Source organism: Anopheles funestus, chromosome 3RL (assembly GCF_943734845.2).
Source record: "Anopheles funestus chromosome 3RL, idAnoFuneDA-416_04, whole genome shotgun sequence".
In the NCBI taxonomy this organism is placed as follows: Eukaryota; Metazoa; Arthropoda; class Insecta; order Diptera; family Culicidae; genus Anopheles; species Anopheles funestus.
Window position 1 is genome coordinate 56,046,234 of NC_064599.1, and position 18,293 is coordinate 56,064,526.

Below are 18,293 nucleotides of genomic sequence, written 5' to 3' on the forward strand. Positions count from 1 at the left end.
CGTCTTCGGATAAAAGATATCGAATCGAAGCACGGGCGAATTGGGACGGGAAGTTAGGACTGGTTGGTAGGGACAAAAAAGTACTTGACCTCTGTTGTAATAATCCTTCGTTTGCTGATTGCACTAAAGAAGCGTTTTCGGACACTTTTCTTACACCGTACGGTTGGGGAAGTTCAACTTTCAAGTGCCACAAATGCTACTTGTGCTAATGAACGCAAACACTGATCTGTGTCTGTGGAAAGGACACCCATTGATGATGTACCGATTCGGTCCCGATCGATTGGAAGGTTTGTCTGTGCCTTTGCTCTACCGCCGCAAGACTCTTTTGATGATGAGCTGCCCGTTCGGAACACTTGGATATGCATGCATATATACTTTGCATATGAGCTTCTTGGAATCCAATTATCTCCGGAATGATTACATCTGAATGACTGCTTAAAGGAAATTACCCTTTCCCAGAAAAGCTCGCTCCTACTGTTTAATACAAGAAGTGATAGAAGATCTCTGGAGAGAGGAAAAAACCTTCATCATTATTTATTGACACCTGTCTGGGTTATTTTATCATATTTTTTTTTCTTTTGTTATTTTCGGTGCTTTATTGGGAAAGGTTAAAGTTCCAGACAACAGGGGAAAACAAACACCAACTCGTTCAGTTTGAATAATATGTCCAGTTTTGATAGCTTCCATCTATCTCAAACTGGCTGTTGGTTTGAGATTTGATTTGATTTTATTTGATTATGGTAATGGTATACGTTTGTAAAGAAGAATGCTTAATGTGTGAGAGTTCTAGCGAATAATATTTTAATTTCACTCTCATCTTCCAAAACACTAAAACGAATAAAACATTATTCGTATTTTCACCATCTCTGTGTAGTTGAAGTAGCACCGACAGGTAGTAATAATAAAAACCGAACGTTGCTTACTGTTTTGCCACGTAATGCTACTTTAACTCAACATCCTTAAAGTTTTGCCTTCGAACGCCACGTTTGTTCTATTCGTACCGGTTTCCACTACGCTCAAACCTTTTTTTTCACGATTGCTTTCACAAGCAAAACAAAAGCAAAATTCGGAAATGTCGAACGAGACAAATAAAATCCACAGACAAACGGGGTTTTCCCCCATTTTTTGTCTTTTATTTTTGAGGGCGACATACAAAACCACCAGAAACGAAGAAGAGGTTACACAAAACGCCCAATCCAGGGAGCTGCGTTGTCTGCAAACATGGATATTCGGATAGGCATTTCGCATGGCCAGAAGTTGCGTATAAAAGTGTGTATGTGTTTTGGGGTTTTGTCCCGTCTGCCCCTTTTTTCTCCCTTCCCCAATTCCACAAACTCCCGCACAGGCTGGCAAGAACCACAAATTGATATTTAAATGAGGGAAAATTGATTTTCTTTTCCCTGCTGTCGCTCGCTAGCATCGGAGGCATGATGGTGAAGCCATTTTGGGCCACCACACTAACTACAACCACTGCAAACCTTTGCCCCGGATTGACAGTTTCCCCGGCTAGGAAACTCCATCTCGTTCAATAAAACAAACATACGGACCAATAAGCAAAAGCTATCCAACACACGATACACGGTTTTCCACACGAGGACTATCGTCATACGCCTAAATGGGAACAATTTGTGTCTAGGTTTCCTTTTCCGGCAAAAACACACCGCACGGCGCACATGGCAACAATGTGATCCGTACAAGTGCAAGATGTCGGTAGCTGTACAGCAGCCGGTAACGTGCCAACACCAAAAAAAGCGCCAGAAATGACTTCTTCCCTACGCTGTAGGTCCTACACCGATAGGACATTTTGCTAAACAAGCCTAGCTAAACCGAAAAACCAGGGTGGAACTACCTTGTCTGTACCAAGTGCCTACTCTCGCACCAGCACCACTTCAATTAATTTGAGATTTAAAATTTATATTCATCTGTGACAGCCGTTTGGTATGGTGTTGCCGTAAGCAGTGAGTTGAGGTGTTTTAGAAGTGCGAGCAACATCAGCAGACGCTGGTCCACACCATCATGGACAGGTGCTGCGATGCATTAAATGCGAAACGTGATTTTGATGAGCTGAGCGAATGGTGAGTTTGACGAGTTTGCTACAAACCATGTGTAGTGAGCCTACGCTGGTACACGGTGGTCGTAACTCCACTAAAATGTGAAAGCATTTAAATTGAAGCACTAATCTTCCACCGTTCCCGCTTGTGTTTGTATGCACTTTTGACACCTACCTTTACCAAATTCCCCAACTCCACAAGGAACACGTTGAGGAAAATCTCAACTTCCACGAACCTGTCAGTTCCCCCGTTAACAATCAATTCCGCGTTAGCAATTTACGGTGCGCTAAAATAAGAACGATTTGCTGTGGATGCACCTGTCACGCAGGTTTGACGAACGATCGAAGTTTGAAATGTGTCAAAATGCAATGTCGTTTTAGATTCATCAATTATCAGTTGCTATTTTTTGGCTCGATGCGATGGAGGAAATACTAATGACCTGTTTCTTTTTTTTATCTCATTTCAGGTAAGCTTTTCGATTGAACTGAAAGTGCCACAGGGAGTTGAGGTACGTTGAAAGAGATCAGAAACTATATTCAACTCTTCAAATATCCTTTCTTTTTGAAATATTCCACTATATGTATACGAATTGTAAACAAAACTATGTATGAGGAAGTTTTTGCGAATGTAAATTAATTGTTCGACTCCATCCCCCAAAAAGTCACGCATCTTAGCTTCATGATGTACGAAAGGCTTAAATAAAAGGCATGATTTATCGACAACTCACGATGTAGCAAGCTTAGGAACGTATTCAGCCGGATGCTAATGCAAACATCGAGCATCGTTTCGAGCTGAACGAGCCGTAGCAGAGCCACCGGGAGGAGCCCAAGACAAATATCATCGTCTTATCGTTAATCAATTCCACCAGGGACCGGATGCTTAACGATACGGGATCATGGCTAGTTAGGACGTTGAGAGCTTTTCTTCCAAAAAAACACCTCGCCATTTCTAGGCCCGATATGCGCCATGAAGGCGGCTAGCTTCGTCACTCACTCACCGACGTTGATGATGACAAATCGGATTTTTGCACACCGACTCGCCGTTAGTACATCCGGCAAGATGCGTATGCAAACAGATATGTGTCTGTGTGTGTGTGTGGGGGTGGGGGGCATCCGATGATGATGAAGATGGATCATATAATTGACGTCTTACGAACCCGGCCAAAAAGGGTTATCCGAGCAAAACTCACAAGTCACAAGCATTAAACCAAAAACCACACCATTAAATGTGTGACCGTATCATTTTTCTAACCATTCAGGCGGCTAGCCCACGATCCCTTACACTTGTCTATTAGATCAAAAGCCTTCATACACTTGAGGTTCATTATATTGCAAAACAAAAATTTATGCCTATTGCTGTTTCATTGATCTTCACCGATGAGCAATTACGTCTGATTGGGGAAAGGTAGTAATTGAATTCCTACGCAATGGCTAATGAAGGGTGAACGAGTTTGAAATTATTTGCATAGCTGTAAGCACCATTCGTAAATTGATGCCAATTTGCAACAGTATCGTAAGTTAATTGTGTAAACTAATGGCTTCCATTGCATTGCACTGCGACACCTGGTGGTTCAAGACTAAAAAACTTTTCTTGATAACGGTCGCCTATTCTTAGTGAGTAAGTCCAGGCGACAAACACTAATGCTTGCCTTCATTAGGCACACGAAAGAAGCATCGATTGTATTGTGTTGCTAAGGGCTTCTCGCTTGGGCCCACTCTTCAGCATTGTGGTTTGAAGATGAAGTTAAAGAAGCTCCCGTGGTGAGAACACCACACTTTTTGTTTTCCGAACCACACTCAATGGACTGCCGACACCGGTCTGCTTTTCCACTTATGCTGATTTCCCACTGTGCCGGCACGGTGCGACTTCATCTGCCAAAAACCCTTTTCCAACGGATATTGATTTCCCGCTGTGCAATGGGGCGTAGGAAATGCGCCGAAGCTTAGGGTCGAAAACGGTCGAAACAACGAAACCCACCCCGAATCCTATCCGACCGATGCCGATGCCTGTACCCCCCTAATGATGATGGTTGTTATTGTTATTATAATTGTTAAAGGAGCCAAAAGTGGTTTCTTACGGTTTGTTGGTGGTTTGGGAGTATTTCACTTTGCCCCTCTCACATCTCTAGCAGTGTGCTATTATATTCGAGAAGCAAGCATACACTCATCGAAAAGCAATCGTTTGCCAACAATCCAACCGTGGTCTCCGGGTAACACACCCCCATCTATTGTATGGTGACCTTCACATTTGCTCCCTTCTCGAGTGGATCCCGATCGCATACATATATTGTCCATGTTAATATTCAAACAGCATAGAAAATACATTTCCCCTTCAATCTTACACCGAATTCGGTTGCCAAGAATCGATTCGCCGATCACTTCCTTTGTATGTTTAGGGAGACTAACCAAAGGGACACCGAACCACAACCACGGTACGGCCAACAATCCAATCACTGTTACTAGCAGATAGTATGGAACGTATGTTGGATTTTTTATTCGTTTGTCGCCCTATCTATCCCCTGGCCAAAAAGGCAGATGGCAAGTTAATAGAAAACTGTGCGGAAGTACAATATGCCAGGACGTGAGGCCACTCATATTCGGCTATTGTTTTATTAATGGAAACTGCCATCGTTGTCGGGGCAGTATTAATAATGTAACACGCATTTGGTTCTTGCCCGGGGTGCAAGAAATTATTAAATCATCGTTTTCTAATGGAGGAAGAATGTATCCTGAGCGATTATGTTTGATCATTTAGGAACGGTCGTACCACTTCAGTTCGGGCCTTCGTTTCTGGCATTTCGAAAGGAAGCTACATATGACTGTAATTACTTTGCTTTTTGTGTCAGAAATGCTCGAACTGGTAAGCAGAATGCTTTTAACGATCTTTTGATTCTCTTTGTTGTGTTTTATTTTTAAAAAATTAAAAATAATTTAAATAATAATAATTTAATTTAAATTTTAAATTCTTTACTTTGTTCGTTCACATTTCCCTGAATAGCTTGTTAATCATTTTTGAAAAAAAAATTACCATTTACATGGAAAATGTTGAGACCATTAAAAAGGTAATATGAATCTTTAGCAGAAATATGAACAAATTTTAGCTTTTATATGGCTCGATATAAACAATTGTGATATTAAATTTTAAAGATCAGTTTACACAGAGCTTACTACTCCTATTAAGGGAATCTTGTATTTAAATTGCATACATTTAGGCGCATTTCTGTTTCTAGCGTAAATGATGTTTCTATCCTGGCAACCTAAATTACATTAGCTAATTTATTTTCAAAAAGCAAATTGAACACTTTAGCTTTAAATAAACACTAGAGCCTTATATCCGCTTAATCAACAACAATCCAACCAAGTAAAGTAAACCGATTTGCATTCGACACACGAAATAAAAACCTACATTTAATGTCTCAATTAATGTGTTTGTGTACGACACAAACACAAACATTTATTGTCAGGGGAAGAGAAATTTCCCTCGTTTTATCATGACGAACACAAACAACACTAAACTAATCATAAATGATACTTATCACTCACCAATTCGGCTGCCCGTTCGTAGTCCAATTATCGGGCAGGCCGATTTGTCCTAATGCCAAACCGAAACCAATTAGATATGCCAAATTAAATCGCACTGGCAGCACAGTTTATGATTAATGCATCAATATTAAAAACGACTGTGGTGCCGCAGTCACACTGTGTACAGCTCCAGTTCGATCTGCTCAAAACTGTCGTCCCATTTAACTCCCCGGCCCCATTGGCTGCCAACGGAAAGTTTGTCTTTTCGGGCCATCACCTCAAAATGCGTTTGCACAAAGCAGCACGAGAAAGAGGTCAATGCGGGTACGGGTTGCAATCGAGTTGATTAACTATTTATCCACCATTTAAAACCCTGCGCTCGTAACACCCTGTTCCGCATTTCGGTGTTTCACCCTTGTTTCACCTGACTCGCCCATCATCATGCTAATTGGCTGATTAAGTTGAAACGCATGTCCTATCCGCCCGTCGACTTGTCAACCTTTGGCGGGCGAGCGCCGGAGAAAACGGATGGATGGAAAACGGGAAGATGGATTTTATGTACATACCTTGTCCAAACCGTCGGAATGGACAGTGGGTGTGTGTGTGTGTATGTATAGTACGGACGTCATCGTCATCATCGATGTCAAACGGGCGAACGAAGTCAAACCCCCGGCACTCCGAATTCATCTCCGCAGAAAGTCAACCGTAAATTCGCCACCCAACACGACCACCACGGTACTAAGCTCTACAGCCGTACGGCGATATGGTGAGCTGTCATGTGTCAGTCGGATGTTTGTTTAACTGCCTCCATCGCGCCCAAACGCGACCTTTTTACCATCGGGAATGGGGAACACGGAGACGGTTCGATGGACGGATGGAACTCGCCAGTTTTCACAAGAAGTTCCCAGTCCCTTGCCAGGCCTTTTCTCCCTTGCCAAGCCCTTTTTCCTCCGCTCTTAGTGACAAAAGGGCCTGGGCCATGTCACCGTGAGTATTAAGGTGAAGCTTTCGAACCAACCGGGAGCTTCAGCTTTTTGAAAACCGGGTCGTCCGTTAGTTGATTAATTTGACTACTTGGAAATAGTGCGTAAGAATTTGACAACCACAACCGGCCAGCTTGTGTCAGGATCCTACCCCCCTTCCAAACGCCCCAATGTAAAGTGTACACCAGCTGCTAATGGATGAATGTTTTTGGGGTTTTTTTCCTAGTTCCAATGCTCGAGTTAAAATTTAAAGCAACGTTTCATCATCATGTCACTCTCTAAAGCGTTTCTTCCTGGAAAAGAAAATCCCAAGACTTTCCAGGCAAGACCGGCCTCACACAAGCGTCCCGTGCCGTTCGTACGCCCGTGCAGCAGAAAATTATGGTTTCCATTTCGTATATTAAATCCGCCTTTGATTGTCGTACTAATATCGCAGGCAGGCGGCATTTGTCTACCGCACAGCAACAAAAAAAAAAGATGGAAATAAACCACACCCGAACACGGATCCCAAAACTACGACGTTTTCCACACTCGTTTTCCCCCCTTGTCCATTACTTGCCCGCTACATTATCCTACTGCAAATGGATCGTTTTTCATACCCCCCGAAAAGGATCCTCCATCATTAATTCCACAAGAAAACTTTATATGCCACGTGTGTATGTGTGCCACTAGTGTAGTCGATGTGTGTGTGTGTGTTGAGGTACCCGAAACCGGCATGAAAATGCTCCGGTAATAATATTTTGGAATTTTCAAATTAGTCATAAAAGTTGCTCCTTCATCTGGAAGCGGTTTCGTTCGTTCGTTCGTTTGCTGCACCAGACGTCAAACGTGTGTGGGGCAGGATTAGGCAAGACGAGAAATGACTAGTGCTTTGCGAACGGGAGGAAGGAAAAAAAGCCCGGGTATGTCGCAACTGAATCCACCGAAGGTGACGATGACGATGGTAATGATGCTGCTAAGGAAGTACTTCCTTTACGGTTGCATTTTCCGACCGAACTCCGTGCACACTGTAGTGCAAATGCTCTCGCCGTAAATGACCAGCAGAGATCGTTACATTCGGGACAGCTACGACCACAACCAAAGGAAGGTGACAAGCTTAAGAAGCAGTTGGTTGAGTTGCTTTCCACCATTCACCATCATCAGCATCGTCAGTTGCCCCAAAAAAAAGGGAAAAGCTCTCACTCCGAACCGTGCTGCCACCGTCGTCAGTTACTAAGCAGGTCGGCCAGCGTAGAAGGAGCAACTAGAAGCTTCTGCTAAGCACCAGGATAAGGAAAAAGGACAATGTTGTCCCGGCGTAATCCTTTTAGGAAAATGAATGTGTCCCTTCCGTTGTGTCTCTGTACATGTGCTCGAAATGTATAAATTGTACAAGTGCCTCCGTGTGAGTGTGTTTGACAATCCTTCAGGCTTGGGAAAGATATGCATGTCTTCCCATTTGACACTCTTCCACCTAAGAACGGCTGCAAGCATAGAACGAACAGCAGAAGGTAGAAATTTGTGACCTGCTAAAGAGCCCATTTCCTTCTAGCCCGGCGCGCGAAGCATGACTCGTAAATCCGGCCCCCAAGATGTGACCGATTGGATTGGATGAATGCTATTCGATTCGCTACGTCCCTGCTAGACAGTATCACTAGTCCCGCACGGTGGTGGCACCATACATGGAACGTAATTTATGCTGATTTATATATAATTTAACCATTTTCGTGATTGCTTTAGACGCGCTGGGATTGAAGGTGATTCTCTGTTCGGACGTTGTCACCCTGCTGTTCGGGGTCGTCGACGCTTCGATGGTGACCGCCGTGTTATAAAGGGAGAGAAAGTTCATTCCGTACGGATGATCGTGCTTTACAATCTCATTACGGTGCATGTGCATCCACGGCATACAAGTCGCCCGAACTCTCCACGGGGGAAAACGCTACAACTATTGCTGGTCAACAAAGTTTCGGTCGCCTTCACCAGGAAAGCGTGCTGCAACTGCCACAGTAGACCGAGCAAGGTCACACAAATCCTTTTTCCATTCCGGTTTGGGATTCTAGCGTAAGACGGAAAACTGGAAACAAATGTCCGGTACGTGACTGGGGTTCTTTTCTTTCGTTACATCGCTGCAATATTTCCAGTGTGCGAGTTGAGTTCTTTGCTGTTCTCGGTTTGAAACAATAAGGGGAGAGTAAATTTCCCTAAACTATTGCGCCTGATTGCTGGTAATGGATCCGTTGATTCCGGGCTCTTATCTGTCCACCCTAGGAAAAGGTCATCGTATTTTACCATTCTCTCCTTGTCGGGTATGAGAACTGCCAAGTATAAAAATGGAGATTCTTTCGAAGATCTATTACGGTGGTGATATTGAGGAAAAGATGGCCTTTTTCACAGTGATCCTTAACAGCAACCGAGGCACTATAAGGGGAATAGGGAAAGGTCGTAAGAATTTTCTGTCGGTATCATTTATCTCACCACCCGTTTTCCCACAGAGTGGTCGGAGAATTTGATGGTGTCGTACGTTGGCATATATTTTATTTCTCCGATTAACATCGATAATCTTTGCGGCAACCAACTCTGCCTGTACACTATCTACAATTTCTAGCCCATTTACAGAATATTATACTGCTGGAAATATGTAGAAGAACACAAATGCACTTCAGCGTTCCTTTCTAAGAGCACAAGATACAGGTACTCATCAACTGTTGCTCACTGAAGTGCATCTAATCGTAATATTATTCAGGTGATGTAAGGCATGTTAATCTTCTTTTTAATAGGAATTGTAAAACTGTTGATCAGCTTACGAGTTATTAAGATATTTGCGTACAGTGCTAATGTCTGTATCAGTACTATGATACAAAGGATGGAAGTATCCTTTGCTCTTTGAAATAGAAGAATAAAACTAATTGCTTTTGATGTAAATTTCTCAATGACTTAATGAAGATGCTTGGATGATACTGAAGACCATAATTACAAAAGAATGTGTTCAATCTTTCAGGCATGTTTTGTCCAAGCATCGTAACGCCTGATAGTATGCAATAAATACTTTATAGATGATTTAAAACCCACCTGATACCTATTAAGACTAAAATATGTGTTAAAAATAATTTAAAACATTACATTGCATACGTTTAGGCGTAATCTTACTACGGTAGTTAACTATTTCCCTTTGAATACCATTCTACTGTTTGCTATTTATTTTCATTACTGCACTTTTCTTCAACTTTAACCTCATACTAACGCTTAACCGCAAAAACCATCCCAACGACCGAATTTAATACTCCAACTCTCGCTGTGCCCTTTTGTCACAACGGCACCAACAGCGTAGCCTTCACTGTCACCGGGTTTAATCCTTCGATTAAATGGCCTCATAATTCTCGGCACAGTTTGCCACTATCCTGTACCGCCCGCTAATCCGCTGGCATAATGATACAACACGAAAATTCGCTGCCAGAAATTCATCTTTCCCTTTCCACGGCGTTGGGTGGCCACATCAGCAGCCCGATTCCGCTTGATCTATGTACACACTGCTTCTGCATTCAATGGCGTTAGGATGGCCGTTTTGTGTTTTCTTCGTAAACCGGGGGCTTTTGTTTGTTTGCTTTGTGTGATGTGGTAATTATGAACGAGACCGTGTTAGAGAGAGAGAGAGAGAGAGAGAGAGAGAGAGAGGCAATTGTAGGGCAAATTATGACATTCTGCCCTTCGTCTCAATTTATGGACTCGTCATCCCGTTGTGCAGTGAGCAGTAACAATAGCCGATGGTGCGAGTGAGATACGCTCATGTCCATACCCTTGCTGGAGTCGTTTAATTAGATGTTGTAAAAATTAGATGAGGAGAAGAAAACATTATTTAATACTGCTAGCAGCCACGAACTAAAAAGTCATATTTTATGTCTCTAACGTTCGTTCGTTACGCCTATGAAGGGTTTTTTCATACTGAACATTGATCGTTACGATATTTATTTTATAATTCAGTTGTTAGTATGTGCAAGTTCACTTTTAAATTCCCATTTGCCACCAGTAAATGATAACAAAAAGGGTACGGAAACGAGCTTAAAAACTCAACTTTCCTTCAAACTGCACAATCCACTCAGCCGGAACAATAGCATTTCAGATGCATAAAAATGGATCAGCTGTAAAATAAATGCACAGGAAATTATCTCCGTATCCGGCGGGAGTGGCAAAAAAGTGAAGCAAAAACATTCGACTGTATGGCAAAAAGCTTTCAAATTGAATTCTGAAAGTCAGCGTTATATGTCGCCCATTACTTCTTTTTTTAAGCTCGCTACAATCGATCGAATATCGTGCCCACTGTGCGCCCATCCGATTGCGATTATTCAGTTAGCTGAGAATAGATTAAATTGAAAATTTTCTACCTCTACGGAAGGATAATTGTAGTAACACGAAAAGTGCATTTGCTGCAATATTGCGAATCAAGCAGGAGTCGCGCGAGGACGCAAGTTTATGTAGGCGAACAAACAAATACATCACCCATTTCATTCATCCAGTGAAAAATAAGCTTTAGCACACAAATTGTGCATCCTTTTGCAACGCACACTCACCCACACACACACTGCAGATGATGGTGGATGGAAAATATTAAGATAATCGTATCGTCGCTACTGTATGGTGGTCGCTACCTACCACTACTACGGCGGGCTATCGGTGATGCGGTGCTGTCCATCGGAATGTCGATACCGAGGTTGGAAAATGCCAGGTAATGGACGATAATTATATTTTGATTGAATGCACAAACGCATTAATCACGAGCAACTGGTTCGTTCGGGTGCAACGCCACTTTGGTTTGATGTGATTTGTGTCAAGCAATTTGGTGGAATCCATTCGGACGGTCGGTGTGTGTGTGTGCATTATTGATGAATTGGGTTTTCGGTGAAGGATGGATAGATATGAAATTTAAAGGAAATAGTTTAAGGACAAACAATCATGATTCCTGGATGGTCTAAATCAACATTGAAATGGATAACCTTTTTTAAAATTTTCACTTTCATCTGTATTCATTCATCCACAGCACTAATTTCTCTGTTAGTTTAAATTAACTCATCGTCCTATCGTTCAGCTTACCTCAGAACGAGTGAAACATGTTACTTAACCGCTCGCAATTTAACTCTACTCAACTGTGCTGTACTCGAGTTTAAAACTTATTCAGCATGAACGAGCACGAACCGATCCTTTTACAATCCTTCCCGGAGTTAGGAAGCGCTGCCTTTTTCTCCTTATTTTTCTGACACAAGCGAAAACTTCAACTAACATCCTTTCGGCAACTGTTCACCTTTAGTGCAGCATTCCTAAAGAAAGCACGAGCTAAACGGGAAATTAAATTGTGCTGCTCGATGACGTAAAGGTATCTCCTTGTTCCGTCAGACATATGTGTCACACATGCTGTATGGCGTAACAGGACACATCCAAGACATGACCCTTTTTTCTCGCTCCCATCCTTCCAAATTGTGTTTGTGTGTGTGTGTGGTGTGAGTGGAAAAACTCATCCACTGTACGAAACCGAAAAATTCGAGCTTGATCCAACATTTGCCTCCCGGTTGATCCTGGGGACAATCCCATTTTCCAAGGTACTGAATCCCTTTTTCGCCTTCCTGGACGCCCCGGAGAACACGGGGGCTGGGCCAGCCGGGAGATGGGTTTGGTAGCTGTATTGACAAAACCCGCAACGCACACATTACACCCGGACGTGCCCGTCGAGGCCTTGGCATGGTCCCGTTTAATCACTCACGGTAGCAGCGATGGTGTGTGGTACACAAAATAAACAACCCAACCATGAACTATTGAAATGTGAAACCATAGACCAACACACATGCATATACGAGCGTGTGATGAACCACGTACCCTTTTCCCGGAATTTGGGGCCAATTTTCCATCCCCTTGTTTGGCCATTTTTCGTGAGATGATTACCGCCGATTGTGGTTTCGTGTGTGCGCATTTAACCGGAACGCCGTCAAAGTTTTTTTTTTTTTGTTTTTTGGTTACGGTGTGTTGCAAACGGACCACCACACTATGTATGCATGCCTGTGTATGCTGTGACTGTTACCACCGTGTACGTGTGCGCTTTTTGCATCCAGCATCCAAAAACCCTCGTCCACCGAATCGGTTTCCCCTTGCTTTCAATCACAAAACCAAGCCGGACGTAAACGTAACGTAACGGACGGTCGAATTAGCTGCATAATGGAAATATTTTATTTTCCATCAATTTCTATTTATTATTCAAGCAACGGTCGACGGGTCGAACGGATCAAACTAGCGGGACACCACCACCGTACAGCGAATGCTGCTTCAGTAAATGCACCAACAAAAATATGGTAAATGCATCGTATCGCGAGCTCATTCCCAAACAGCTGCCCACCACCAACACACACGGGGACGGGGCGTTAGCTTACTAAATAAATACGCGACCACACGTCTCTCTGACCATGGTTTTGGTGCGACTGGTAACAGCCGCTATTCGCCACCGTGTGTTCACTACCAGTCGGGTCACCAACTGGGCAGTAGTTGCATCGTGCGCGGTGAATCGATTTATTATCTCTAACCGGTACACCCGGTCCCGGAACACACATACCCACGCGGTGTCCGCAGATTGTTCTGTCCCTTGTCCCTTGTAACTCACCTCATGAATATCTATGCGAATCGAACCCAACTGCAGGCACGGTGAGATCTGTCCATGTGGTTGCCCAGGAAGCGAGCTGCGCGAGCGTACTACAAATCCGTAATATTTCCTGCAAATCAAACCGAAATGGGTTTCGAATCCCATGCCAGATTTTCCCAAGAATACGTGATTACGGTCGAACCAGCTTTTGGGGAAGGATATTTAAGCCAACTGGCACTACCATCAACCCGGGCTTACATGCTGCAATGTGACGTCCTGTACATCGGAGCGGATTTCCTAACGTCCGGGAATTGTTCAGCGAAACATGAAGCGCCAATCTAGTGTGGTGCGGTTCTACCTAACGCCAGCTAAAATACGTTGGAAAATTAAACCAAGCATAAGGTGTGAGAACCTTCCGCACACTGTAATCCGCCTGTTTAGCTTAGATAAACAGCTTAACGCAAGGTTTCTCTTGTTTGTCATTCAGGTTTATTTAAATACGAAGAAAGTACAACATTTTGAAATGTTTATACTACAGTGAAAGTGAAGTTGTAGTATAAAATGAAAAGATTATTTAACCAGGTCAGCTTGTTGGGTTACCATCTGGCAGAAGAATAATGGAAAAATTAATCATTTTTTACAGTGTTGCGCTTGATAAAGCTTTGGAGAAAAGACGTTCATATGCATTCCCAGTAAAGAGTCATTTGAATCTTGAACAAACTGTCAAAAGATTCATGAACCTCGGAAAGTTCGCGAATCTCTGAAGATTCGTGAGATGTTTTAAAGTTCGTGAGTCTCTGACAATTCTTGAATATCCAAAGATATCTCTAAATCTGGAACGATCGAAATCCTCAACCATTTGTGAATAAGTATACATTCAAAACTTTTTACATATTAACTAAATTATAGAGATTCATAACTCTTCAGGGAAATCCTGAATCTTCAGCATTTAATGAATCTTTACTTTGGAGATTCAAATTCATTCTTGTTGATTGTAGATTTATTCGGATTAAAAAATCCGAATCAGATTCACTCAACACTGTTACACTATTGCAAATAAACATTCTTCATTTCATATTTTTTAATAACTCAAATATACAAGCTGCCAAAAACAAATCTAGTTAACACTGCCACACTCGCCCCAAACGGAAAGACACGTGCACAAAATGCATCTTTACTTGGCATTATAAATGGTTCCCGTCACTCTGACAAACAAATCTCGAAATGCACTCGAAACTTTTTACCAACAAAATCCGTCCAGCAACGGCACGAAGAAGCGTGTTAAATGCTTGGCAAACCCAAACTCCGTGACACTTTGCACTTCTCTGTGTGTTTGTTTGTTTGCTTTTATGCTCCTGAGTTATTGCTTCTTAATCTCACTCAAAAGATTTCACTTTACATTCTAAATCGAGCTTTCGAGCACAACTCAAACTGTCCCCAAAAACCCGTGCACCCTAATCCACCATCAACCCACCGATTTGTGTGTTCCATCTATCGTCCATTTATTATTTCTGGCGGAAAACTTCCCTGCGCTGTCCTTCTGCTACCCAGTGCTCGCAACAGTACTGTGGCCAGTCCGTTTGTTTCCTGCAGATTGTCGTAATCTTTTCAATATTTAAATTACCCTTCGTCTCGGTTTCCATTTTCCCCAGTTTGCTTTTCCCAGAACCATCGTACAGGCCGGTTTGAAAATATATCCACTCGTGAAAATTCGCTTCGTCGCATTGTTCGCCAATGTACCGGGCCCAGTTTAATGGTGGGAGGATGGAGAAATTTGCACGGTTTGTTATCTACGATTTTAATTAAAATCCTTTTGGGAACGCTTTTCGGTGCTATTCTGTGTTCGGTCGGTACCTACCGAGCATCCGACGGGTAAGGTAGGCAGGACCTAACCAGACGGCGATGGATGCTTTCATCATTACGACGTGAAGGAATGCAAATATGCCAAGATCACTTTGCACGGTAACTTTTCACTTCGGTTTTTGCAATTGAAAGATCGGAACGAACGCACAAAACAAGCGACGGTGTTTGGCGTTTGGAGGTAAAATGGGAGTAACAAAAAAGCTCAATGCAATAATGTCATCGTACTGATGTTCCAGGTAGGTGCATTGTGGTGCAGAAATGCATCCGGTGAAAATCATTTCAATTATGTTTCTTTCCCTTGACTTTCTACATGACACAGTTTTTATCTGTTTGTTTTAAATGGAAAAGAGGGATTGAGCTAATTTTGTTCCCTCGAAAAGAATCCTTTTCTATTTTCTGTGAAAAGTAAATTCAAAAATGTTGAATTTTTGGAAGACTTTTTTAAACGGATTTTTTAAACGACATTCGAGTTGCAGTAGTTGTAGAAATGAAAATATCTTAAACGAACTTGAAATTTCTAACTCAAATCCACTCTTACACTACGCTCTTTAAACGGCAAAATAAAGCTCTTTTTACTGCAAAATATGCATTTTCAGACACGAAATCACAATTTTAACACCCTATTCGCGTGTATGTAAAATGGTCGCAACATGAACCGGAGGCGTACCAGGCGTCTCCATTGTCGCGTTCGTATCGGGTGGATATTTCAAAGTCAAATTAGACAGCATAGAAATGTAAATGACCGTAACAACCTGCAAACAACGGCTCGAACGCAGATGCGTATGTATATGAGCATTTACCGGTTTTCGCGAGCTTTGGTCAAAAATTTCCCAACCAGTCAGGTAATGAAATTCAAACCATTTTGTTTTTTTTTTTTTGGTTTTGGTATTGCGCTCAGAGGAATGTTTCTGTATTCAAAATGTGCGTAATACTCATTGCAGCTTACAGCTTAAATGTTCCTCAAGTTGTGAAAGTATAGGATTTTCCTTCCTGATCATCTCTTATGCGTTTGATCCTATTGTGAATTTCGAAAGAATAATAAAACCAAAATACCTTATCCGATTTGCCTGTAGTAAGCTTAGCTTTCCGATTACACGATAACAGGCTTCACCTGATGCAAAAGGGTGCTTCATAACTTCACGGTTCATTTTGTACGATGTTGTATTCGTTTCTCTCAAACAAATGCTACGTTTGTTTGCCCTTATTGTATGCACTAGTTCGGGGAACTTTATTTTATTTGACGCTTCGTTTCGTTTGCTTCTTTTACGCATGTATATTATTGCAGTAGAAATGGTAGTAAAAAATGGTGGTACCATAATAGTAAACAATTTTGTTCCACTACATCACTTTCCATTGAGCGGCTATTGTGAGGCGATAAGGCTACATACTTTATGTTTCCATTCATTCATAGGCACTTAATTTATATTCATTCCTCCCAACCCAAAATTCAGTCCATTCCACAGTGCTACAATGGGTTCATTATTTTCGAACTATTAGATTGACCATCTTAAGGTTCGTTTGGAACTAAAGCGGAAAACAGAAATCGGAAAATGCTTGAGTAGAACAACATTTTTCCAAATAAAATCCGATAGCTATCCAAATCTGCGTTATACCAACGAATTGAATAGAATTGGGCTACGAAATTTGAATGGAAAATCTCAAAATAGCCACTCGACAGAAGAACAGCGCAAGCATTCATCTTGCTCCCACGTGCCAGACACGGGGCAATAGTTATGAAACCGGCTCAAACTGTACTTTTATGTTGCAGAGAGAGAGAGAGAGAGAGAGAGAGAGAGAGAGAGAGAGAGAGAAAGAGAGAGAGAGAGAGATTGAATGTGACAAAACACAGGATTATCCAAAGATCCTATTTTTCCCGGAAACCATTCCAAACACCACGAAAGGAATGGAGAAAATTCTCCGCTTTACCAGATCGGTTGTCCGACTTCACAGTGCACCACAAGCATTGAAGGTTGTGACCGATAAAAATCTGTCAGTAAATAAAAATTGTAATTTAATCTATTTCCCAATGCCCATTTTCATTTCATTCCATTTGAAACGGCCACGAAACATGATGTGGCTGAATCGAATGAAAGCTCGTGTTCGGTACGTGATTTCCTTTCATTTTATGCTTACCGTTACATTCATCCACACCCACAGGCGCATTACAAACGCGCTTCATCGAAATAAGTTAAAATATAAAAAAAAATATATCCAACTGATGGAGACGCCTGGTCGTTTTCTGATTCTGCTGTATCTTCTTCGTATCGTCGTCATCTTTTTTGCGCGATTATTCGTATGGATTTTGAAGCTAAATCAAATACATTGCTATCTCCACCGCCCCCTCCCCCTCCCAAAAACAACCAGTATTGACCGGTCGGATGAACCGTTAAAGCGTAATCAGCCTCCTTATCAATTATTCAACCTCTTCGGTTACCTTTCCTTTCCCAGGCAAACGATAAAAGCCCACACTGAAAAGCTAAAAATGGATTTCAGTTTAAACCTTCAACTCGTGGGAATATGTATGTATGTGCTGGTGTTTGTTTACATGTATTGGTTATTTCGGACCATTTGAATACCGTTTCTTATCGTCCATGAATAGTTTGTACGATTCGACATCGTACAGCCATCGTTACGATAGGTTCGAGAGGCGCGAAATGAGACAGTTAAGCGTACCGTTTTACTGTTTCCCGGTTCAACCTTTGTCAGATAACCAAATTCGTTCGTCTGTTTCTTCCCATCGCACTCTGTTACATTATCAGCTCTGTCGGTTTATTTCCACTACCCAGTCCACTCACCGTCTTCGTTGCTTTTGTCATCATTGTCGTAGTGGTGTCATTTCGGTGGTGGATAAATATTTCAAACAAGCATCTTTTCGCATACCGAAAACCTTACCCCACCAAAAACCGCTTACATTCGTAGAAGCAAAATTGATCTGCAAGAGCAAAGGGAAAACTGGGAAAAGCGCGCAACCGTCCCGCGACGAGGGGCTGGGGAAAATCCTTAAAGAACGCCACTTTAAGGTTTTCAAGGAATTGGTCCCCTGTTTGGGAACGTCGCGGAACAATTCGAAGAATTGCGAAGAGGATGGTTTTTTTTTTTTCTTTGAGATTAGCAACCCGAATGGGTGGATTGGGGGGGGGGGGGGCGAGGAAAACTCCAGAAGGAACTGTCCCGGGAGGGAATTCGTCCGAAATTGAAACCTAACGACGAACCGGCGAAGGGTCTCGGGGTTACGGACCAAAAAGGATGCTTTGCTTCTTCCCGTGATGGGCCGGTGTTT

At 42.3% G+C, this 18,293-nt stretch overlaps 1 protein-coding gene and 1 long non-coding RNA gene across 6 annotated transcripts in view; both read left to right on the top strand.

The window, feature by feature from the left end:
- LOC125770157 (matrix metalloproteinase-2) overlaps positions 1–18,293 on the top strand; it is a 287,900-nt gene that overhangs the window by 181,869 nt on the left and 87,738 nt on the right. The gene's annotated exons all lie outside the window — the stretch shown is intronic.
- Positions 1–18,293, top strand: part of LOC125770305 (uncharacterized) — a 159,916-nt gene that overhangs the window by 70,024 nt on the left and 71,599 nt on the right. The window contains exon 3 of one of the 4 annotated variants that reach the window (XR_007419158.1): positions 2,518–2,553. The exons of the other annotated variants lie outside the window; for them this stretch is intronic. This is a non-coding gene — a long non-coding RNA (uncharacterized LOC125770305). Of the gene's footprint in view, positions 1–2,517; positions 2,554–18,293 lie in introns of those variants that run through there. 4 annotated transcript variants of the gene reach the window in all.